The sequence below is a fragment of the Pristiophorus japonicus genome, chromosome 11, assembly GCF_044704955.1.
Source record: "Pristiophorus japonicus isolate sPriJap1 chromosome 11, sPriJap1.hap1, whole genome shotgun sequence".
NCBI lineage: Eukaryota > Metazoa > Chordata > Chondrichthyes > Pristiophoridae > Pristiophorus > Pristiophorus japonicus.
The window spans coordinates 84,198,497-84,224,063 of NC_091987.1; the positions used below are offsets into that span (position 1 = coordinate 84,198,497).

Below are 25,567 nucleotides of genomic sequence, written 5' to 3' on the forward strand. Positions count from 1 at the left end.
ATTGGCTTTCCTCACACATATGACCGTCTGCAGGAACTGAAGCCGTTCCTTGATTAGGTTAATCGTTTTTCATTTAATACCTTTTCCGGTTTGATGAATTTCGATGAGTTTGCTTACCTTGAAAATCATGTTCCCTTTGTTCCTTAAGCTCTGCGCAGAAGAGAAGACTTGAACTTGGATGTATCCATTTTGTGCTCTGGAGTTCAAACTGCAACCTGTCTGTGTAATCTGCACTTCTGACATTTACACATACTCACTAAATTCACCTTTATTACATATATCCCATATCAATTCTATCATTAATATGCACTTTTATTCTTACAAGAAGTGGCAGTGAATTAAACACTAATGCAAAAACAACATATTGCGGATGCTGGAAACTGAAATAAAAACAGAAAATGCTGGAAATCTCAGCAAGTCAGGCAGCATCTGTGATGAGAAAGAGTTTCTTTCAGAAACTGACCACTTTGCAGAACTACTTCGTTCAGTCCGTAAGCATGACCCTGAGCTTCTGGTCGCCTGTCACATTAATTCTCCGCTCCACTCCCACTGCGACATTTTTGTCCTCGGCCTCCAACACTGTTCCAATGAAGCTCAATCTCATCTTTCATTCAGGCACTTTACAGCCTTCTGGACTGATGGGGTTAACCTATGAGGACTTATGGGAGAGACTAGAACTAGAGGGCATGATCTTAGAATAAGGGGCCGCCCATTTAAAACAGAGATGAGGACAAATTTCTTCTCTCAGAGGGTTGTAAATCTGTGGAATTCGCTGCCTCAGAGAGCTGTGGAAGCTGGGACATTGAATAAATTTAAGACAGAAATAGAGAGTTTCTGAAATGATAAGGGATTATGGGGAGCGGGCAGGGAAGTGGAGCTGAGTCCATGATCAGATCAGCCATGATCTTATTGAATGGCGGAGCAGGTTCGAGGGGCCGTATGGCCTGCTCCTGCTCCTATTTCTTATGTTCTTATGGACTCAACATCGAGTTGAATAATTTCAGGCCATGACCTCTGGCCATATTTTTTTTCTTTCCTCCCTTTTTTTTTTACAACCCCAACTGCCTTTTTGTTCTCTTTCCCATGGCAGCTGGTGTGATTCTGCCTTTCAGTCTCCATCAGGACTCATCTTTTGTTTCCTAACTTGTGCCATTACCATCTCATTTTTGCTCATCATCCCTTTTGTCTCTTAAATCTCTCCTGCATTCCACCCTGTCACAGACCTTCCCTTTTGTTCTTTCCTCCCCTCCCCCTTTCAGTGCCCCTGCACTTGCTGAAGAATCTGTTACAGCTCAAACTTTACCAGTTCTGACAAAGGATCACAGACCTGAAACGTTAACTCTGTTTCTCTCTCCATAGATGCTGCTCCACCTGCTGAGATTTCCAGCATTTTCTGTTTTTATTTCAGATTCCAGCATTGCAGTATTTTGCTTTTGCATTAGTGTTCTACTCTACCTTGCCTTGGGAAAAGCCCCTCGGCAATGCAGTAAATAACCATGTACAGCAGTTCATTTAAAAAGACAAACACCGTCACCCCAGCTCCAGTCACAATTATGTGCAGATTGTTAACAGGTTTAGTGGGTATGAAGTGAATAGTGACAGTGTCGTGACTTCTAGATTTCATCCACCCTAACAATGTCCCTTGTATCACATGCACCGAGCTTGCACACACCAGGGAGTTGGAAGAATGTGATCCGTCTTCTCTGAGTTCCCTTTCTCCCCTCCAAAGCGCGTGTTCTCTCTCTCTCTCTCTCTCCTCCCAAGCTCTCTTTCCTTCCCCGCAAGCTCTCTCACCACTTCTCGCTCTTCCCACCCCCCCAAGCAGACGCTTGCGGCACTGCGCGTGGCTCCGGGCCCCGCTCAAGACTCGGCGTTGCGGATGGTTCTGAAGCTCGGTGGATGCATTTGGCTGCTGCTGGATGGATCGGAGGCAACGTGGTGTTGGACACATGCGCAGAAAAGGGTTAGTGGGAATTGCGCTGGGGGGGCGGAGTCGGTGATATTTTTTCTAACGCTCGCTTCAGCGCATGCATCGGGAGACTTAGTACAAATAGTTACTCCGTTTTAACAAACACAATTGGTTTTAAAATGCACATTAATTCTGGGCAATTATACAAACCTAAGAGTTCTTATTGTATTGTTTAGATTTTGAATCACCTGATCACCAAAACCTAGTTGGAACCAATAGCATTTATCTCTTTTCAGAAGGACACACATGAAAGAAACACATCTACTTCATTCTTTACAAAGACTCACTTGGGGAGTATATCATGTGGCAGGTAATGTGTTACCGTCATCTCCCATGCATTTCAAATGCCTGTGAACAACTTTCTCAGCACTGTATCAAGCTGATAGGCGTACCAGTCACTTTGGTAGAGACTGACATCTAGTGGAAGTCCCCGGGCATTGGCAGTCTTTATTACAACCATTGTATCTGGACTCCTTCCTAGCAACTGTAGAATTGATCTCCAGCTATATTATAGCCTTTTGATATACACTTCCACTGTAAAACTGGTGAAATGCGCCCATAAGGTAATGACTATAACTGTGTTGTTTCCTCCTTTAATTTCATCCAATTTATTTGAAAGGTAGTGCAGATGCTGACTCAAAATGTTGTTGTATTGGATTGGTGGGCCATGAGAACGATATGTTAACATGATGTTGTTTTCCAAGTCCAAATCACACAGAGGGCCAACCTTTATAGGATTGGCAAGATCAAATATTTTGAGACCTAAAACAGAAACTATAATATTATTTAACATAAATCATAGAAAAGAATCATAAATATTTACGGCACAGAAGTCGGCCATTCAGCCCATTGTGCCTGCGTCGGTCAAAAAAGAGCTATCCAGCTCTTGGTTCATAGTCTTACAGGATACGTCACTTCAGGTGCATATCCAAGTACTTTTTAAATGTGATGAAGGTTTTTGCCTCTACCCCCTTCCAGGCAGTGCATTCCAGATCCCCACTGCCCTCTGGGTGAAAAAAATTCTCCTCAACTCCCCTCTAATCATTCTACCAATTACTTCAAATCTATGCCCCCTGGTTATTGACCTCTCTGCTAAGGGGAATAGCTGCTTCCTTTCCACTGTATCTAGGTCCCTCATAATTTTATACACCTCAATTAAGTTCCCCCTCAGCCCTCTCTGTTCCAAAGTAAAGAACCCCGACCTATTCAATCGCTCCTCATGGCTAAAACTTTCCAGTCTTGGCAAAATGCTTATAAATTTCCTCTGTGCCCTCACACTTTTCCTGTAATATGGTGACTAGAACCGTATGCAGTACTCTAGCTGTAGCCTAACTAGTGTTTTATACATTTCAAGCATAACCTTCCTACTCTTATATTCTATGCCTTGGCTAATAAAGGAAAGTAACCCGCATGCCTTCTTAACCAACAGTCTAAGGATAAGGGGTAAGCCATTTAGGACCGAGATGCGGAGGAACTTCTTCACCCAGAGAGTGGTGAACCTGTGGAATTCTCTACCACAGAAAGTTGTTGAGGCCAATTCACTAAATATATTCAAAAAGGAGTTAGATGAGGTCCTTACTGCTAGGGGGATCAAGGGGTATGGCGAGAAAGCAGGAATGGGGTACTGAAGTTGAATGTTCAGCCATGAACTCATTGAATGGCGGTGCAGGCTAGAAGGGCCGAATGGCCTACTCCTGCACCTATTTTCTATGTTTCTATGTTTCTATGTTTATCTACCTATTTGTTCTGCTACCTTCAGGGATCTGTGGGCATGCACTCCAAGATCCTTCTGTTCCTCTACATTTCCCAGTATCCTACCATTTATTGTGTATTCCCTTAGAAATATAGAAACATAGAAAATAAGTGCAGGAGTAGGCCATTCGGCCCTTCGAGCCTGCACCACCATTCAATATGATCATGGCTGATCATGCAACTTCAATACCCCATTCCTGCTTTCTCTCCATACCCCTTGATCCCTTTAGCCACAAGGGCCACATCTAACTCCCGTTTGAATATATCTAACGAACTAGCCTCAACAACTTTCTGTGGTAGAGAATTCCACAGGTTCACAATTCTCTGAGTGAAGAAGTTTTTCCTCATCTCGGTCCTAAATGGCTTACCCCTTATCCTTAGACTGTGACCCCTGGTTCTGGACTTCCCCAATATCGGGAACATTCTTCTTGCATCTAACCTGTTCAATCCTGTCAGAATTTTATATGTTACTATGAGATCCCCTCTCATTCTTCTAAATTCCAGTCAATATAAGCTTAGTCGGTCCAGTCTTTCTTCATATGTCAGTCCTGCCATCCTGGGAATCGGTCTGGTGAACCTTTGCTGCACTTCCTCAATAGCAAGAATGTCCCTCCTCAGATTAGGAGACCAAAACTGTACACAACATTCAAGATGTGGCCTCACCAAGGCCCTGTACAACTGTAGTAAGACCTCCCTGCTCCTATACTCAAATCCTCTCGCTATGAAGGCCAACATGCCATTTGCCTTCTTCACCGCCTGCTGTACCTGCATGCCAACTTTCAATGACTGATGTACCATGACACCCAGGCCTCGTTTCCTAATCTGTCAGCATTCAGATAATATTCTGCCTCCCTGTTTTTGCCACCAACGTGGATAACCTCACATTTATCTACATTAAACTGCATCTGCCATGCATTTGCCCACTCACCTAACCTGTCCAAGTCACCCTGCAGCCTCTTAGCATCCTCCTCACAGCTCACACTGCCTCCCAGCTTAGTGTCATCTGCAAACATGGAGATATTACATTCAATTCCTTCGTCCAAATCATTAATGTATATTGTAAATAGCTGGGGGCCCAGCACTGAACCTTGCGGTACCCCACGAGTCACTGCCTGCCATTCTGAAAAGGACCCATTTATTCCTACTCTTTGCTTCCTGTCTGCCAACCAGTTCTCTATCCACATCAATATATTACCCCCAATACCATGTGCTTTAATTTTGCACACTAATCGCTTGTGTGGGAACTTGTCAAAAACCTTTTGAAAGTCCAAATACACCACATCCACTGGTTCTCCCTTGTCCACTCTACTAATTACATCCTCAAAAATTCTAGAAGATTTGTCAAGCATGATTTCCCTTTTATAAATCCCTGCTGACTTGGACCGATCCTGTCACTGCTTTCCAAATGCGTTGCTATTACATCTTTAATAATTGATTCCAACATTTTCCCCACTACCGATGTCACGCGAACCGCTCTATAATTCCATGTTTTCTCTCCTCCCTTTTTTAAAAAGTGGGGTTACATTAGCTATCCTCCAATCCATAGGAACTGATCCAGAGTCTATAGAATGTTGGAAAATGACCACCAATGCATCCACAATTTCTAGGGCAACTTCCTTAAGTACTCTGGGATGCAGACTATCAAGCCCTGGGGATTTATCGGCCTTCAATCCCATCAATTTCCCGAACACAATTTCCTGACTAATAAGGATTTCCTGCAGTTCCCCATTTTTGCTAGACCGTCGGTCCCCTAGTAATTCCCGAAGGTTATTTGTGTCTTCCTTAGTGAAGACAGAACCAAAGTATTTGTTCAATTGGTCTGCCATTTCTTTGTTACCCATTATAAATTCATCTGATTTTGACTGCAAGGGACCTACATTTGTCTTCACTAATCGTTTTCTCTTCACATACCTATCGAAGATTTTGCAGTCAGTTTTTATGTTTCCTGCAAGCTTACTCTCGAACTCTATTTTCCCCCTCCGAATTAAACCCTTTGGCCTCCTCTGCTGAATTCTTAATTTCTCACAGTCCTCAGGTTTGCTGTTTTTTCTGGCCAATTTATATGCCTCTTCCTTGGATTTAATACTATCCCTAATTCCTCTTGTTAGCCACGGTTGAGCCACCTTCACCTTGCCTTGTTAGCCCTCCCCAAATGAATTACCTCACCCTTCTCCAGATTGAATTCCATTAATAACTTTTCTGCCCACCTGACTAGTCCATTAATATCTTCTTGCAGTCTATAACTTTCTTCCTCACTACCAACCACACGACTAATTTTTGTATCATCTGCAAACTTCTTCATCATGCTCCCTACATTGAAGTCTAAATCATTGATATATACCATCAAAAGCAGGGAAACGAGTACTGTGCTCTGTGGACCCCCACTGGAGAAAGCCTTCCAATCACAAAAACACCTGTCAGCCATCACTCTTTGCTTCCTGCCCCTGAGCCAATTTTGGATCCAACTTGTCATTTTCACTTGGATCCCATGAGCTTTTACTTTTTGACCAACTTGCCATGTGGGACCGTGTCAAAGGCCTTCCTAAAATCCAGGTAGACTACATCAAACGCACTAATCTCATCGACCCTCCTCATTACCGCTTCCAAAAATTAAATCAAGTTAATCAGACATGACCTTCCCTTAACACATCTATGCTGAATGTTCTTGATTAACCTGTGACTTTCTAAATGATGATTTATACTGTCCCTCAGAACTTTTTCCAATAATTTTCTCACCACCAAGGTTAGGCTGTCTGGCCTATAATTACTCGGTCTATCCCTTTCTCCCTTTTTAAACAATAGCACCATGTTAGCAGTCCTCTAGCCCTCTGCCATCATGCCTGTAGTCTAAGAGGATTCAAAAATGATAATCAGAGCTCCCGCTATTTCCTCCCTTGTCTCTCAACAGCCTGGGACACATTTCACCAGGCCTGGCACCTTATCTGCTTTCAAAGATGCTAAACCTCTTAATATTTCCTCTGTCTCTCTGTTTATCTCATCTAATATTTCACACGCGTCCTCCTTAACTACATCGTCTCTTTCTTTTGTGAAGACAGACACAAATTATTCATTAAGAACTTCCACCTTCAGACATAGGTTACCTTTTTGGTCTCTAACATAAGAAATAGAAGCAGGAATACGGCCCCTCGAGCCTGCTCCGCCATTTAATATGATCATGGCTGATCCGATCATGGACTCAGGTCCATTTCTGTGCCCGCTCCCCATAACCCCTTATTCCCTTATCTGTTAAGAAACTTTCTATCTCTGTCTGTCTTAAATTTATTCAGCGTCCCAGCTTCCACAGCTCTGTGAGGCAGCGAATTCCACAGATTTACAACCCTCTGAGAGAAGAAATTCCTCCTCATCTCAGTTTTAAATGGACAGGCCCCTTATTCTAAGATTATGCCCTCGAGTTCTAGTCTCCCCTATCAGTGGAAACATCCTGTCTGCATCCACCTTGTCAAGGCCCCTCATTATTGTAGTGTCCTTACACACTACTTTAAATTCACACGAGGCACATTCTGCAGACAAGGTCACTCTGTGACCTGAACCTTTATTCATAGGACCAAGAAGTGATGACCCTGCGTGGGACCTCCCTTTATATACCTGGATGACCAGGTGAGGAGTGTCTCCCACAAGTTCACCCCCTGTGGTCAAGGTGTGCATTTCTTAGGTGTATACAGTATGCAGTGTTGTTATGAAGGTTACAGTTACATGACGGTTACATACATGACATCCGGCTTGTCCGGGCTGGCTGCAGGGACTGTGCATGCTGCTGAATGTTCTTGTTGCTCGTTCACTGCCGGTGGTGTGGGCAACATCTCATGATCTTCCTCAGGTTCCTCAGTGTCCATGCTGAACCTTTTTTTTACTTGGTCCAGATGCTTGCGGCATATCTGTCCATTGTTAAGTCTGACCACTATGACCCTGTTCCCCTTTTTGCTAATTACAGTACCCTCAAGCCACTTGGGCCCCAAAGCGTGATTAAGAACAAATACAGGGTCGTCGATTTCTATACATCTCCCCTTTGAGTTACGGTCATGGCATTTTGGGACTGGCGCTTGCTCTCAACAATGTCTGACAGGACAGGATGAATGAGGGACAGCTGAGTTTTAAATGTACGTTTCATGAGTAGTTCCGCGGGCGGGACTCCCGTGAGCGAATGTGGTCGGGACCTATAGGCCAGCAGGAGGCACGATAGGGTCCTTGAATCTGGAGCATGCCCTGTTTTATAATTTGGACCGCACGTTCCGCCTGGTTATTGGAAGCCGGCTTGAACGGTGCCGTCCTGACATGTTTGATGCCATTACCCGACATGAACTCCTGGAATTCATAGCGAGTGAAACACGGGCCGTTGTCGCTAACCAGGATGTCCGGCAAGCTGTGGGTCGCAAAGACTGCACGCAGACTCTCCACAGTGGTGCATGTCGTGCACGAATTCAAAATGATGCACTCGATCCATTTCGAGTACGCATCAACAAGAATGAGGGACATTTTTTCCATGAACGGGCCCGCGTAGTCTACGTGAATACGTTACCATGACCTGGTGGGCTAGGGCCACGGGCTGAGCGGAAACTTCCTGGGGGCGTTACCCAGCTGGGCACACGTCGTGCACCTGCGAACACAGTGTTCGAGGTCTGAGTCAATTCCCGGCCACCATACAAGTGACCGGGCAATGGCCTTCATTAGCACGATGCCTAGGTGCTCACTGTGGAGTTCCCTGATGAATGCTTCCCTTCCCTTCTGTGGCATGACTACCCAGCTGCCCCATAGTAGGCAGTCGGCTTGGATGGAAAACTCATCCATCCGTCTGTGAAACAGTCTGACCTCCTCGGGGCGCTCAATCCCCAGTCAGGACACATTTCTTAATCAAGGATAGGAGGGGATCTTTGTTGGTCAGATTTTGATCTGGCGGGCTGTGATGGGAGAGCCTGCACTGTCAAAGGCTTCAACGGCCATGACCATCTCAGCGCTTTGCTCCGCTGCCCCCTCAGTGGTGGCCAGTGGAAGCCTGCTGAGCATGTTAGCGCAATTTTCTGTGCCAGGCCAGTGCCGTATGGTGTAGTCATACGCAGCCAGCGTGAGAGCCCATCGCTGTATGCGAGCTGACGCATTGGCATTGACAGCTTTGCTGTCTGACAACAGGGATGTTAACGGCTTGTGGCCCGTTTCTAACTCGAACCTTCTGCCAAAAAGGTACTGGTGCATCTTTATCACCCCGTAGACACATGCGAGTGCTTCCTTTTCAACCATCCCATATCCCCTTTCTGCTTGGGAGAGCGACCTGGAGGCATAAGCCACAGGTTGGAGTTGGACCTCATCATTACTCTGCTGCAACACGCATCCAACCCCATAGGATGATGCAACACATGTCAAAACCAATTTCTTACAGAGGTTGTACAGAGTCAACAGCTTATTAGAACAAAGCAGGTTCCATGCCCGATTGAAAGCCCGTTCCTGACAGTCCCCCCAAAACCAATCGCAACTCTTATGCAGGAGCACATGTAGTGGCTCCAACAATGTGCTTAAGTTCGGCAGAAAGTTCCACTAATAGTTCAAGAGTCCCAGAAATGAACGCAACTCCGACGTGTTGCTGGGCCTGGGCACACGACGAATCGCCTCCGTTTTGGATTCAGTAGGCCGGATCCCGTCTGCGGCAACCCTCCTGCCCAAAAACTTGACCTCAGGGGCCAAAAACACACACTTGGACTTCTTTAGTCGCAGGCCTACCCGGTCCAATCGGCATAGCACCTCCTCCAGGTTGTGGAGGTGTTCCTCGGTGTGTCGACCCGTGATAAGGATGTCGTCCTGAAATACGATTGTTCCAGGGATGGATTTGAGCAAGCTTTCCATGTTCCTTTGGAAGATAGCGGCCGCTGATCGAATGCCAAACGGACACCTGTTGTAGACAAGCAGCCCCTTGTGCATGGTGATGGTGGTCAGTAGCTTGGATTCTTCGGCCAGTTCCTGGGTCATGTAGGCTGAAGTGAGGTCCAACTTGGTGAACAGCTTGCCGCCTGCCAGCGTGGCAAAAAGGTCCTCCGCTCTCGGAAGCGGGTATTGGTCTTGTAGTGACACTTGGTTAATAGTGGCCTTGTAGTCGCCACAGATCCTGACCGAGCCATCCGTTTTTAGGACAGGAGATGATGGAGCTTGCCCAGTCACTGAATTCAACGGGTGAAATTATGCTCTCTCTTAGCAATCTGTCCAAATCACTCTCAACTTTCAGCCGCATCACATACGGCACAGCTCTGACTTTATGGTGCACTGGTCTGGCGTCCGGGGTGATGCGTATCACTACTTTGGTACCTTTGAAAGTCCCGACACCAGGTTGAAATAGTGACTCAAATTTCTGTAGGACCTGTGAGCATGAACTTCGCTCCACAGATGAAATGGCGTGCACATCCCCCTATTTCCAGTTCATCTCGGCTAGCCAGCTCCTCCCCAAAAGCGCGGGACCATTTCCCAGGACAATCCAGAGTGGCAGCCGGTTCTCTGATCCATTATGTGTGACCACCAACATTGCACTGCCTAGCACTGGGATGATCTCTTTAGAGTCGTCCGTAATTGTGTGTCAATGCGTTCTAGTTTGGGTCTGCTAGCTCTGAGTGGCCATAGTTTCTCAAATTGTTGGACACTCAAGTGACTGGCTGACCCCTGTGTCCAGCTTCAATGCGTACCGGGAAGTCGTTTAATAGGACTTTCATCCTCATAGATGGCGTTTTGGTATATGAGCTGTGGATGTTTACCACATGAACCCGCTGAACTTCAGCGTCCATTGCTTTGTCCCAAGCATCAACCTTGCTTGCAGACCCCTCTTCTGGTTCATCTGCCTCGTAATTTGGCCTCGCTGTGGGCTTCCTGCACATTCTGGCTAAATGTCCACTGAAGTTACAATTTCGACAGATATATTGTTGAAACCTGCAGGTTTTTGCAGCATGTCTGCCCCCGCACCTCCAGCATGAGCTGAGATCGTTGTGCACAAAAGGGCTGTTACCAGGCATTCCTCTCTGATTGTCTCTTTGATTACTCTTGAGCACTCTGTTAATGGGTGTCAATAGCCCCATCACGGGACGCATTGTCCACCGTGATGACATAAATGTCCGTTCAACCTGCCATTGTCTCTGTTGAGGACCCACTCTAGAGTCTGTTGCTGCCTGGGTGGTGTCAAATTGCCCTTGCCTGCCTACGGGGTTCTGAGTCGCGTTTACAATGTTAACTCCCTGATCGATCGCCACGTTGGAAGCAAAGTTGCGCGCCTATATTATCTTGGTTTCCTCCTCCCCCGCCATGAAGGTCTGAGCCTTGAACTCCACCGCTTCCAAGGTCAAGTCCTTGGTCTCAATTAGCTTTCTGAAAATCCCGGTATGACCAATGCCCTCAATGAAGAAATCCCTTAACATCTCCCCCCCTGCAGGCGCCTGTGAACTTACAGAGGCTGGCCAAGCGCCGAAGGTCTGCAACGAAGTCCGGTATGCTCTGTCCTTCCCAACGTCGGTGTGTATAGAATCGGTGTCGGGCCATGTGTATACTGCTCACCGGTTTTGAGGTGCTCACCGATCAGTTTGCTGAGCTCTTCAAAGGTTTTGTCCGCCGGCTTCTCGGGTGCGAGCAGGTCTTTCATCAGCGCGTACGTCTTAGGTCCACAGCTGGTCAGTAGATGCACCCTTCGCTTGTCAGCCGCTGCCGCTCCCAGCCAGTCCTTCGTGACAAAGCTCTGCTGGAGCCTCTCAACGAAATCGTCCCAGTCCTCACCAACACAGTATCGTTCCTCTGTGACCATTGTCGTGAGTTGTTGATTCCCGTTTCTCGTCGCCAAATGTAGTGTCCTTGCACACTACTATAAATTCACACTAGGCACGTTCTGCAGACAAGGTCACTCTGTGATCTGAACCTTTATTCACAGGACCAAGAAGTGATGACCCTGCGTGGGACCTCCCTTTATATACCTGGATGACCAGGTGAGGAGTGTCTCCCACAAGTTCACCCCCTGTGGTCAAGGTGTGCATTTCTTAGGTGTATACAGTATTCAGTGTTGTTATGAAGGTTACAGTTACATGAAGGTTACTTACATGACAATTATCTTACACATTTCGATAAGATCACCTCTCGTTCTTCTGAATTACAATGAGTAGAGACCCAACTTACTCAACCTTTCCTCATAAGTCAACCCCCTTTTCACCGGAATCAACCCAGTGAACCTTCTCTGAACTGCCTCCAAAGCAAGTATATCCTTTCGTAAACATGGAAACCAAAACTGTACGCAGTATTCCAGGTATAGCCTCATCAATACCCTGTACAACTGTAGCAAGACTTCCCTGCTTTTATACTCCATCCCCTTTGCAATAAAGGCTAAGATTCCATTGACCAACTGATCTCTTGCATACTAACCTTTTGTGTTTCATGCACAAGTACACCCAGGTCCCTCTGTACTGTAGTACTTTGCAATTTTTATCTATTTAAATAATAACTTGCTCTTTGATTTTTTTCTGCCAAAGTACACTTTCCAACATTATACTCCATCTGCCAAATTTTTGCCCACTGACTTAGGCTGTCTATGTCCTTTTGCAGATTTTTTGTGTCCTCCTCACACGTTGCTTTTCCTTCCATTTTTATATCGTCAGCAAACTTGGCTATGTTATATTCGTTCCTTTCTTCCAAGTTGTTAATATAGATTTATATAGTTGGGGTCCCAGCACTGATCCCTGCAGCACCCCACTAGTTACTGATTGGCAACTCGAAAATGAACCATTTATCCCGACTGTCTGTTTTCTGTTAGTTAGCCAATCCTCTATCGATGCTAATACATTACCCCCAACCCCGTGAACTTTTATCTTGTGCAGTAACCTTTTATGTGGCACCTTGCCAAATGCCTTCTGGAAGTCCAAATACACCACATCCACTGCTTCCCCTTTATCCACCCTGCTCATTACATCCTCAAAGAATTCCAGCAAATTTGCCAAACATAACTTCCCCCTCATAAATCCATGCTGACTCTGCCTGTCATAGAAACATAGAAACATAGAAAATAGGTGCAGGAATAGGCCAGTTGGCCCTTCGAGCCTGCATCACCATTCAATAAGATCATGGCTGATCATTCACCTCAGTACCCCTTTCCTGCTTTCTCTCCATACCCCTTGATCCCTTTAGCCGTAAGGGCCATATCTAACTCCCTCTTGAATATATCCAATGAACTGGCATCAACAACTTTGTGCGGTAGGGAATTCCACAGGTTAACAACTCTCTGAGTGAAGAAGTTTCTCCTCAGTTCTAAATGGCTTACCACGTATCCTTAGACTGTGTCCCCTGGTTCGAGATTTCCCCAACATCGGGAACATTCTTCCTGCATCTTAACTGTCCAGTCCCGTCAGAATTTTATATGTTTCTATGAGATCCCCTCTCATCCTTCTAAACTCCAGTGAATACAGGCCCAGTCGATCCAGTCTCTCCTCATATGTCAGTCCTGTAATCCCAGGAATCAGTCTGGTGAACCTTCACTACACTCCCTCAATAGCAAGAACGTCCTTCCTCAGATTAGGAGACCAAAACTGAACACAATATTCCAGGTGAGGCCTCACTAAGCCCCTGTACAACTGCAGTAAGACCTCCCTGCTCCTATACTCAAATCCTGTCGCTATGAAGGCCAACATACCATTTGCCTTCTTCACCGCCTGCTGTACCTGCATGCCAACTTTCAATGACTGATGTACCATGACACCCAGGTCTCTTTCACCTCCCCTTTTCTTAATTTGCCACCATTCAGATAATATTCTGCCTTCGTGTTTTTGCCACGAAAGTGGATAACCTCACATTTATCCACATTATACGGCATCTGCCATGCATTTGCCCACTCACCTGACCTGTCCAAGTCATCCTGCAGCCTTTTAGCATCCTCCTCAAAGCTCACACCGTCACCCAGCTTTATGTCATCTGCAAACTTGGAGATATTACACTCAATTCACTCATCCAAATCATTAATGTATATTGTAAACAGCTGGGGTCCCAGCACTGAGCCCTGGGGCACCCCACTAGTCACTGCCTGCCATTCTGAAAAGGACCCTTTTATCCTGACTCTCTGCTTCCTGTCTGCCAACCAGTTCTTTATCCATGTCAGTACATTACCCACAATATCATTGTTGTGTATCTGTAAAGCATGCACTCCCAAGTTCCGCCACCAGGGAGTGCATCCCACGGATCCCAGCATCCCTTAGGAGCACTGTATATAAGCCGGCCCCCAAGGCCTGTTCCTCACTCTGGAGTGTCTTAAGAAAGACAGAGATCACTGTTACTTTAACCTCCCTGTGTGCAGTCTCATCTGTGTTAGGGACACAATACGATGAGTATACAAATCCAACGCAAAGATGCAGCAAACTGTGGGCATCCTGGAGAAGTTCTCAGAGGATGAGGACTGGGAAGCCTATGTCGAATGGCTAGACCAGTATTTTGTAGCCAATGAGCTGGAGGGAGGAGGAAGTGCTGCAAAAAGGAGAGCGGTCCTCCTCACGGTCTGCGGGGCACCGACCTACAGCCTCATGAAGAATCTTCTGGCTCCGGTGTAACCCACAGATAAGTCGTATGAGGAGCTGTGTACACTGCTTCGGGAGCATCTTAACCCGAGGGAGAGCGTGCTGATGGCAAGGTATCGGTTCTACACATGCCAGTGATCTGAAGGTCAGAAAGTGGTGAGCTACGTCGCCGAGCTAAGATGACTTGCAGGACACTGTGAGTTTGATGGCTACCTGGAACAGATGCTCAGAGACTTTTCTGTACTGGGCATTGGCCACGAGACCATCCTACGAAAACTTTTGACTGCAGAGACACCGACCCTCAGTAAGGCCATTGCGATAGCACAGGCCTTTATGTCCACCAGTGATAACACCAAACAAATCTCTCAGCACACAAGTGCTAAATTAACTGGAACTGTGTTTGCGAGCAGAAATGTACAGGGCAGAAACCACGAGTCTGCAACTGCCAGCAGGCCTCAGGTGACCCAGATGACTCAGAATCCGCAACAAAGGATGAATGCAAGACAATTCACACCTTGTTGACGTTGTGGAGGCTTCCATTCAGCCTATTCATGCCGCTTCAAAGGGTATGTTTGCAAGAGCTGTGGAACAATGGGGCACCTCCAATGAGCTTGCAAATGAGCTGCAAAACCTGCTAACCACCACGTGGCAGAGGAAGATCGGTCTATGGTGGATCAAAGCAATTTCGAGCCTCAGAGAGAGGAGGCAGATGCTGAAGTACACGGGGTACACACATTTTCGATGAAATGTCCACCTATAATGCTAAATGTAAAATTGAATGGCTTACTCGTAGCCATGGAAATGGACACTGGTGCTAGCCAATCCATCATGAGTAAAAAGATGTTTGAGAGACTGTGGTGCAACAAGGCATTTAGACCAGCCCTGAGCCCCATCCACACGAAACTGAGAACGCACACCAAAGAGCTCATCACTGTCCTGGGCAGCGCCATGGTCAAGGTCATCTACGAGGGCATGGTGCACGAACTGCCACTCCGGATTGTCTCGGGCGATGGCCCCACACTGCTTGGAAGGAGCTGGCTGGGTAAAATCCGCTTGAACTGGGATGACATCCGAGCACTATCACATGTCGATGAGGCCTCATGTACCCAGGTTCTCAACAAATGTTTTTCCTTTTTAAACCAGGCATTGGAAACATTTCCGGGGCGAAGGTGCCAGAGGCATGACCCTTTCACCACAAGGCGCGAGCGGTACCTCACATGATGAGGGAGAGAGTGGAAATCGAGCTGGACAAGCTGCAATGCGAGGGCATCATCTCCTCAGTGGAATTCAGCGAGTGGGCCAGCCCGATTGTTCCAGTACTCAAAAGTGATGGCACGGTCAGGATTTGCGGCGATTGTAAAGTAACTATTAATCATTTCTCGCTACAGGACCAATACCCGCTACCTAAGGCAGATGACCTATTTGCGACGCTCACCAAGCTTGACCTGACTTTGGCCTACATGACGCAGGAGCTGGAGGAGTCTTCGAAGGGCCTCACCTGCATCAACACACACAAGGGACTGTTCATCTACAACAGATGCCCGTTTGGAATTCGGTCGGCTGCAGCGATCTTCCAGAGAAACATGGAGAGCCTACTCAAGTCGGTACCACGCACGGTGGTTTTTCAAGACGACATATTGGTCACGGGTCGGGACACCGCCGAGCACCTACAAAACCTGGAGGAGATCCTCCAGCGACTGGATCGCGTAGGGCTGCGGCTGAAGAGGACGAAATGCCTCTTCATGACAACAGAAGTGGAGGTTTTGGGGAGAAAGATCGCGGCGGATAGCATTTGGCACACAGACACCAAGACAGAGGCTATCAGGAACGTGCCCAGGCCACAGAATGTCACGGAGCTGCGGTCGTTCCTGGGACTCCTCAACTATTTTGGTAACTTCCTACCGGGGTTAAGCACTCTCTTAGAGCCCCTACATGTGTTATTGCATAAAGGTGAGAACTGGGTATGGGGAAAAAAACAAGTAATTGCTTTTGAGAAAGCCAGAAACATTTTATGCTCCAACAAGCTGCTTGTATTATATAACCCGTGTGAAAGACTTGTGCTAGCATGTGATGCATCGTCGTACGGAGTCGGGTGTGTATTACAACAAGCTAACATTGCGGGGAAGTTGCAACCTGTCGCCTATGCCTCCAGGAGCTTGTCTAAGACCGAGAAGGCCTGCAGCATGATTGAGAAAAGAGGCATGAGCATGTGTGTTCGGGGTAAAGAAAATTCATCAGTCCCTGTTTGGCCTCAAATTTGAGCTGGAAACCGATCATAAGCTCCTCATATCCCTGTTCGCTGAAAACAAGGGGATAAATGCTAATGCCTCAGCCCGCATACAAAGGTGGGCACTCACGCTATCAGCATATAACTATACCATCCACCACAGGCCAGGCACCGAGAACTGTGTGGATGCTCTCAGTCGGCTACCATTGCCCACCACGGGGGTGGAAATGGCGCAGCGTGTAAACTTGTTGATGGTGGCACAGCCCGCAGACTTGTTGATGGTCATGGAAGCGTTTGAAAATGATAAATCACCTGTCACGGCCTGCCAGATTAGGACTTGGACCAGCCAAGATCCTCTGCTGTCCCTAGTAAAAAACTGTGTACTGCATGGGAGCTGGGCCAGCATCCCCCTTGAAATGCAAGAGCTATTAAAGCCGTTCCAGCGATGAAAGGACGAGCTGTCCATTCAGACAGACTGCCTGTTGTGGGGTAACCGCGTAGTGCCACCCAAAAAGGGCAGGGAGACATTCATCTCGGATCTCCACAGCACACTCCCGCGTACAGTAATGATGAAAGTGTTAGCCAGATCCCATGTGTGGTGGCCCGGTATCGACTCTGACTTAGAGTCCTGTGTACAGCAATGCAGCGTGTGTGCTTAATTGAACAACGCACCCAGAGAGGCACCACTAAGTTTGTGGTCCTGGCCCTCCAGACCATGGTCGAGGATTCATGTCGACTATACGGTTCCGTTTCTCGGTAAAATGTTCCTGGTGGTGATGGATGCTTTTTCAAAATGGATTGAATGTGAAATAATGTCGGGAAGCACTGCCACCGCCACCATTGAAAGCCTGAGGGCCATGTTTGCTACCCACGGCCTGCCTGACATACTGGTCAGTGACAACAGGCCATGTTTCACCAGTGCCCAAAAGAATTCATGACCCGCAATGGGATCAAACATGTCACCTCGGCCCCGTTGAAACCAGCCTCCAATGGGCAGGCAGAGCGAGCAACAATCAAACAGAGCCTTAAACGAGTCACAGAAGGCTCACTCCAAACCCGCCTGTCCCGAGTACTGCTCAGCTACCGCACGAGACCCCACTCGCTCACAGGGGTGCCCCTGGCTGAGCTACTCATGAAAAGGACACTTAAAACCAGACTCTTGCTGGTTCACCCCAACCTGCATGATCAGGTAGAGAGCAGGCGGCAGCAACAAAATGTAAACGATGGTCGCGCCACTGTGTCATGGGAAATTGATCTGAATGACCCTGTGTATGTGCTAAACTATGGACATGGTCCCAAGTGGATCACGGGCACAGTGATAGCTAAAGAAGGGAGTAGGGTGTTTGTAGTCAAACTACACAATGAACAAATTTGCAGAAAGCACCTGGACCAAATGAGGCTGCGGTTCACAGACTGCCCTGAACAACCCACAGCAGATACCACCTTTTTCGAGCCCACAACACACACCCAAAGGATCAACGACACCACCCTGGACCAGCAAATCGAACCCATCACGCCCAACAGCCCAGCAAGGCCAGGCTCACCTAGCAGCCCTGCAGGACCAACAACACGCCAGCCCTGCGAGGGCACAGCCAACACACCAGAACAGACATTTGTACCGAGGCGGTCCACCAGGGAAAGAAAGGCTCCCGACTGCCTCACCTTGCAAATAGTTTACACTTTGACTTTGGTGGGGAGTGATGTTGTGTATCTGTAAAGCATGCACTCCCATGTTCCGCCACCAGGGAGCTCATCCCCTGAAGTCCCAAGGGATCCCAGCATCCCTTGGGAGCACTGTATTTAAGCCGGCCCCTAAGGCCTGTTCCTCACTCTGGACTGTCTTAATAAAGACTGAGGTCACTGTTACTTTAACCTCCCTGTGTGCAGTCTAATCTTTGTTAGGAACACAATAACCATGTGCTTTAATTTTGCACAGCAATCTCTTGTGTGGGACATTGTCAAAAGCCTTTTGAAAGTCAAAATACACCACATCCACTGGTTCTCCCTTGTCCACTCTACCAGTTACATCCTCAAAAAATTCGAGAAGGTTTGTCAAGCAGGATTTCCCTTTCATAAATCCATGCTGACTTGGATCGATCCTGTCACTGCGTTCCAAATGTGCTGCAATTTCATCTTTAATAATTGATTCCAATATTTTCCCCACTACTGACGTCAGGCTAACCGGTCTATAATTATCCGCTTTCTCCCTCCTTTTTTTAAAAAGCTACCCTCCAGTCCAGAGTTGATAGACTGTTGGAAAATGATCACCAATGCATCCACTATTTCTAGGGCTACTTCCTTAAGTACTCTGGGATGCAGACTATCAGGCCCTGGGGATTTATTGGTCTTCAATCCCATCAATTTCCAGCCTAATAAGGATTTCCTTCAGTTCCTCCTTCCCACTAGATCCTCGGTCCCCTAGTATTTCCGGAAGTTTATTCGTGTCTTCCTTTGTGAAGACAGAATCAAAGTATTTATTTAACTGGTCTGCCATTTCTTTGTTCCCCATTATAAATTCACTGATTCTGACTGCAAGGGACCTACGTTTGTTTCACTAATCTTTTTCTCTTCACATATCTATAGAAGCTTTTGCAGTCAGTTTTTATGTTGCCAGCAACTTCCTCTCATACTCTATTTTCCTCCTCCTAATTAAACCCTTTGTCCTCCTCTGCTGAATTCTAAAATTCTCCCGGTCCTCAGATTTGCTGCTTATTCTGGCCAATTTATATGCCTCTTCCTTGGCTTTAACACTACCCATCATTTCCACGGTTGAGCCACCTTCCCTGTTTTATTTTTACGCCAGGAAGGGATGTACAATTGTTGAAGTTCATCCATGTGATCTTTAAATGTTTGCCATTGCCTATCCACCGTCAACCCTTTAAGTATCACTCGCCAGTCTATTCTAGCCAATCCACGTCTCATACCATCGAGGTTACCTTTCCTTAAGTTCAGTACCCTCGTCTCTGAATTTACTGTGTCACTCTCCATTTTAATAAAGAATTCTACCATATTATGGTCACTCTTCCCCAAGGGGCCTCGCACAACAAGATTGTTAAGTCGTCCTTTCTCATTACCCATCACCCAATCCAGGATGGCCAGCCCTCTGGTTGGTTCCTCGACATATTGGTCTAGGAAACCATCCCTAATACACTTCAGGAAATCCTCCTCCACCGCATTGCTACCAGTTTGATTCGTTCGACCGTATTATGCTTTCCAAATGTCCTGCAACTGCTTCCTTAATAATGGACTCCAACATTTGCCCAACCACAGATGTTAGGCTAACCGGTCTATAGTTTCCTGTTTTTTGTCTGCCTCCTTTTTAAAATAGGGACGTTACATTTGCAGTTTTCCAATCAGCTGGGACCTCCCCAGAATTACAACCAATGCATCCACTATCCCTAACAGACACTACTCTTTCCTTTGTGCATTTATAAAACATCTTTGGATTTTCCTTGATTTTACTTGTCATTAGTTTTTCATGCTCTCTTTTTGCTTTCCTCATTTCCTTTTTAATTTCACCCCTACACTTTCTATACTCTTCTAAACTTTCTGCAGTATTGAGCTCGCGGTATCTGACAAAAGCTTCCTTTTTTTTTCCTTATCCTACCATGTATTCTCCTTGACATCCAGGGGGCTCTCGATTTGGCAGTCCCACCCTTTTTCTTCATGGGAACGTTTGCTCTGGACTCTGCATATTTCCTCCTTGAATGCCACCCACTGCTCTAACACTGATTTACCTTCAAATAGTTGTTTCCAGTCCACTTTTGCTAATTCACATCACAGCTTAGTAAAATTGGCTTTTCCCAAACAACAACAAGAACTAAAACAACTTGTATTTATATAGTATCTTTAATGTAGTGAAACGTCCCAAGGTACTTCACAGGAGTACTATGCAATAAAAATTTGACACCGAGCCACACAAGTAAAAATTAGTGCAGGAGAGGTATGTTTTAAGGAGCTTTTTGAAGGAGGAAAGAGAGGTAGAGAGGCACAAAGTTTAGGCATGGAGTTCCAGAGCTTGGGGCCGAGGTAACAGACAGCAATGGTTGAGGCATTACAATCATGGATGCTTAATAGGGCAGAATTAGTGGAGCGCACACATCTCATGGGGTTGTGGGGCTGGAGGAGATTACAGAGATAGGAAGGGGCAAGGCCTTGGAGGGATTTGAAAATAAGGATGAGAATTTTGAAATTGAGGTGTTACTTAACCGGTAACCAATGTAGGTCAGCGAGCACAGGGGTGATGGGTGAGTGGAACTTGGTACGAGTTAGGACACGGGCAGCCGAGTTTTGGATCACCTCTAGTTTACATAGAGTAGAATGTGAAGGGCGGAGACGGCCGATGTTATGGAGGTGGAAATAGGTGGGTCTTAGTTATGCTGTGGATAAGTGGTCGAAAGGAGGGGACCGATAGATCCTTGGGGACACCAGAGGTAACAATGCCGGAGTGGGAAGAGAACCCGTTAAAGGTGATTCTCTGGCTACAATTAGGTCGATAAGAATGGAACCAGGGAAGTGCAGTCCCACCCAGCTGGACGACAATGGAGAGGCATTGGAGAAGGATAGAGTGGTCAACCATGTCAAAGGCTGCAGACAAGGCAAGAAGGACGAGGAGGGATAGTTCTTTGAGGATGTAATGAGCAGGGTGGATAAGGGGGAACCAGTGGATGTGGTGTATTTGGATTTCCAGAAGGCATTCGATAAGGTGCCACATAAAAGGTTACTGCAAAAGATAAAAGTTCATGTGGCTGGAGGTAATATATTACATGGATAGAGGATTGGCTAATTAACAGAAAACAGAGAGTCAGGATAAATGGGTCATACTCCGGTTCGCAAACTGTAACTAGTGGGGTGTCGCAGGGATCGGTTATGGGACCTCAACTATTTACAAACTATTTACAATCTATATGAATGACTTGGAAGAAGGGAACGAGTATTATGTAACCAAGTTTGATGATAATACAAAAATGTGTGGGAAAGCAACTTGTGAGGAGGACAACAAAAATCTGCAAAGGGATATAGACAAGCTAAGTGCGTGGGCAAAAATTTGGCAGATGGAGTATAATGTGGGAAAATGTGAGGTTTAAATGTGAAATTTAAATGAGAACAATTGCAAAGTGCTGTAGTACAGCGGGACCTGGGGGTCCTTGCGCATGAAACACAAAACGTTAGTATGCAGGTACAGCAAATAATCAAGAAGGCAAATGGAATATTGGCCTTTATTGCAAGGGGGATAGAGTATAAAAGCAGAGAAGTCCTGCTACAGTTATACAGGGTATTGGCGAGACCACACCGTGAGTACTGCGTACAGTTTTTTCTCCATATTTAAGGAAAGATATACTTGCATTGAAGATAGTTCAGAGAAGGTTCACTCGGTTGATTCTAGAGATGAGTAGATTGACATGAAGATAGGTTGAGTAGGTTAGACCGATACTCATTGGAGTTCAGGAGAATGAGGGGTGATCTTATCGAAACATATAATATAATGAGGGGGCTTGATAAAGTGGATGCAGAGAGGATATTTCCACTCGTAGGGGAAACTATAACGAGGGGGCATAGTCTCAGAATAAGGGGTCGCCCATTTAAAACTGAGCTGAGGAGGAATTTCTTCTCTCGGAGGGTTGTAAATCTGTGGAATTCTCTGCCCCAGAGAGCTGTGGAGGCTGGGTCACTGAATATATTTAAGATGGAGATCGACAGATTTTTGAGCGATAAGGGAATAAAGGGTTATGGGGAGCAGGCAGGGAAGTGGAACTGAGTCCATGATCAGATCAGCCATGATCTTATTAAATGGCGGAGCAGGCTCAAGGGGTCAAATGGCCAACTCCTGCTCCTATTTCTTATGTTCTTTTGTTGTCTATTTTCTAGCCTTTGCTTCCTCTGCCATCCAAACTCACTTACTAATTTATTGCCTTCCATTTCTATCCAAATCTATGCACAGATTGTCATCCCCCTGCCAAGCTAGTTTAAACCCTCCCCAACCAAACTAGCAAACCCCCCAGCGAAGATACTGGTCCCAGCCCTGTTGAGGTGCAGCCCGTCCAACTTGTGCAGGTCTCACCTTCTCCAGAACCAGTCCCAATTCCTCAGGAATCTAAAGCCTTCCTTCCTGCACCATCTCTCTAGCTATACATTCATCTGCTCTATCTACCTATTTTTGTACTTACTCACGTGTGGCACCCCAAATGTAATCCGGAGATTACTACCTTTGAAGTCCTGCTTACTAATCTTTTCCCTAGCTTCCTAAATTCTGCCTGCAGGACCGCATCCCTCTTTCTATCTATGTCATTGATACCGATATGGACCATGGCTTCTGGCTGTTCACCCCGCCCCCTCCTCACAATGTCCTGCAGCCGCTCAGTGACATCCTTGACCCTGGCACCATGGAGGCAACATCATCCTGGAATCTCGTCTGCGACTGCAGAAATGCTGGTCTGTTGCTCTAACTATTGAATCCCCTATCACTATTGCATTATTGACCTTCTTCCTCCAATGCTGTACAGCTGAGCCACCCATGATGCTGTGGTCTTGGCGCGGTTGCATTCCCTAAAAGAACCATTGCACTCACTTGTACTCAAATACTGGTTAGAGACTGAGATGCACTCAGGGGACCCTTGCGCAACCTGCCAGGTCCTCCTTTTCTGGTGGTCACCCATTCCCTATCTGCTTGTAAACTCTTAAGCTGCACAGTGACCACCTCCTGAAACGTAGCTCTCAGCCTCGCGGAGGCACTGCAGTGATGCCAGCCGCTGTTCAAGCTCCAAAACTCGGAGCTTGAGCTCCTCCAGCTGATGGCACTTCCTGCACATGAGACACGAGAAGCATCCTGGGCTTCCCACATGGCACAGGAGGTGGCTGCTGCAAAGTCCCTACTCAATGGCACAAAACCCACACGAGGCACATTCTATGGACAAGGTCACTCTATGACCTAAACCTTTATTCACAGGACCAAGAAGTGATGACCCTGTGTGGGACCTCCCTTTATATACCTGGATCACCAGGTAAGGAGTGTCTCCCACAAGTTCACCCCCTGTGGTCAAGGTGTGCATTGCTTAAGTATATGCAGTGGTGTTGTGGATATCTGAACGGAATATATGGAATTAAGGACAGTAAAGTAAACGGGATATATGAAAATGTATAAGCCATGGAAGAATAGTTGGGAGAATGTCAGATTGCAAATAGTGCAACATCAGCATAGCTAACAGTCTTTCTCAAGGTTTCAAGTCACTAATCCTGCCAATAACATCGAATTGTAACATGAAATAAATCTGCAGAATTGCAAGGTCTGAGTTAATAGTCACACCACTAGATTGAAACATTTAGAGGCAATGCTTGAGCTTTCATAAAAACATCTCATATAGATTGACTAATGAGTGGCTGAGTTAGAATGTCAATCTAATTGTATTTTGTTATCTGATTTCAAAACTGTATAACTGTTGACGCTTTACGATGTAACTTCACCTATCCGTAGGGAGTGTGTACGCTCTATCCAGAGAGTATATCTTCTGTCTGATAGGTCTTACCGGCCGGTAAAAATAAAGATTGCTTTGTTCAAAGCACAAGAGGTATTCGACTCAGTAATTTTACTGAACCAGATTGAGGTAAAAGAATCCAGGAATTTACATTTGGTGTCAGAAGTGGGATCTCAACGGACGACTGCCGAAAACTTGCGAATTAAGAGCCAGACTAGCCTTGGACGAGACGAGGGGAAAGTGGCCACTGGAGTGAGTATGATTTCAATACTGCTCCAGTTTCCCCCGGTTTCAAAAGTCTGAGGAAAGTTTAGCCACTCGCTGGTTCTCAGGTAGTGTCTGAACGAGATCCAGGACAATCTGGTGAATACCTTTCAAACTTAGAATAGGGATAGAGATAGGGAAATTGCGCGATGACGCAAACCAAGCGGCGACTTGGAAAGATAGTTAGAGCTAGATAGGGATGGATGATCAATCATGGATCCAAAAATTAATAGGAAAGAAAAGAGACTCTTGTGAATGTCTGTTTAAATGAGAAATGCTTCTGTGATTTTTACTGTAAAAAAAGCCGGGGAGTTGTGGTTTGTTTTATCTCAAACAGAATGAAAGTTTGTTTTAACCCTTCGTAGTGTTGTCCTGTATGTGGGAAGTTTAAGAGTGTGAACCTTATTGAATTACGTATATTCGGATGATAAGTTACGGAGCCAGGAAATGCCCAAAGGATAGGTTTGTTGAAAAAAAAAATTACATGGTCCCGGTGGTTAAAAAAAAAAAGAAAAACTTGTTGAAAGAAAACATTCAGAGAAGGCACAGCAAAACAACTGAGATGGATTCAAAAGGATTTTAAAAAAAAATTATATTAAATAACACGACCTTGAGGCTGGAACAATTGAGATAACGAAAAGCAGTCCACAGCCTATGTGCCAGACTTCTCTCTAGTTATAAAAAAAAAGTAACGTACTAAATAGGTGCTAAAAAAAAATGTTCTGAGATTTTAAATTATGAGAAAAATTCCACTGCAGTAAAAAAAAAAATCACTCCTGTCCAGTTGGCAGAAATACTCCATTAAATTAGGGCTTTCATTGACTGATTGGATTTAAACTGCGCAGTGACGCGAAAGGATAGGGAAATTTGGAGACTAAAAGAAATTAAATAAGGCTCATAAGAAATCAAATTTAGAAAATTAGGCTCACAGGGAATTAAATAGAGGATAGGTGTTCAAATCAGGTATGACGTCGACCTTGTATATCACTTGGCCCGTCTAGGCTCTGATTGAATTTAAATCCCGCAGCAACTCGGAAGGTAGGGCCGACACGAACGCGCAGCGGCGCTGACGCGCAAACGACGCGAGACGCGCAGCGGCACGAGCGTGCGGCCGAGAGGAGGAGGGCCGACGCGAACGCGCAGCGGCACTGACGCGCAGCGATGCGAGACGTGCAGCGGCGCGAGCGTGCGGCCGAGTGGAGGGCTGACGCGAACGCGCAGCGACGCTAACGCGTAGTGAAGCGAACGCGCAGTGATGCAGACGCGTAGTGACGCAGACGCGCAGCGGCGCAAGAGTGCGGCCGAGTAAAGGAGGGCTGACGCAGACGCACGGCAGCGTGAACACGTGGGACGTGCG

General features: G+C 46.3%; 1 long non-coding RNA gene across 1 annotated transcript in view; it reads left to right on the forward strand.

Annotated features, from left to right (window-relative positions):
• The first annotated feature begins 1,822 nt into the window (after positions 1-1,822).
• LOC139276123 (uncharacterized) overlaps positions 1,823-25,567 on the forward strand; it is a 29,527-nt gene continuing 5,782 nt past the window's right edge. Inside the window, exons 1-2 of the long non-coding RNA XR_011595817.1 lie at positions 1,823-1,963; positions 2,206-2,279. This is a non-coding gene — a long non-coding RNA (uncharacterized lncRNA). The remainder of the gene's footprint in view (positions 1,964-2,205; positions 2,280-25,567) is intronic.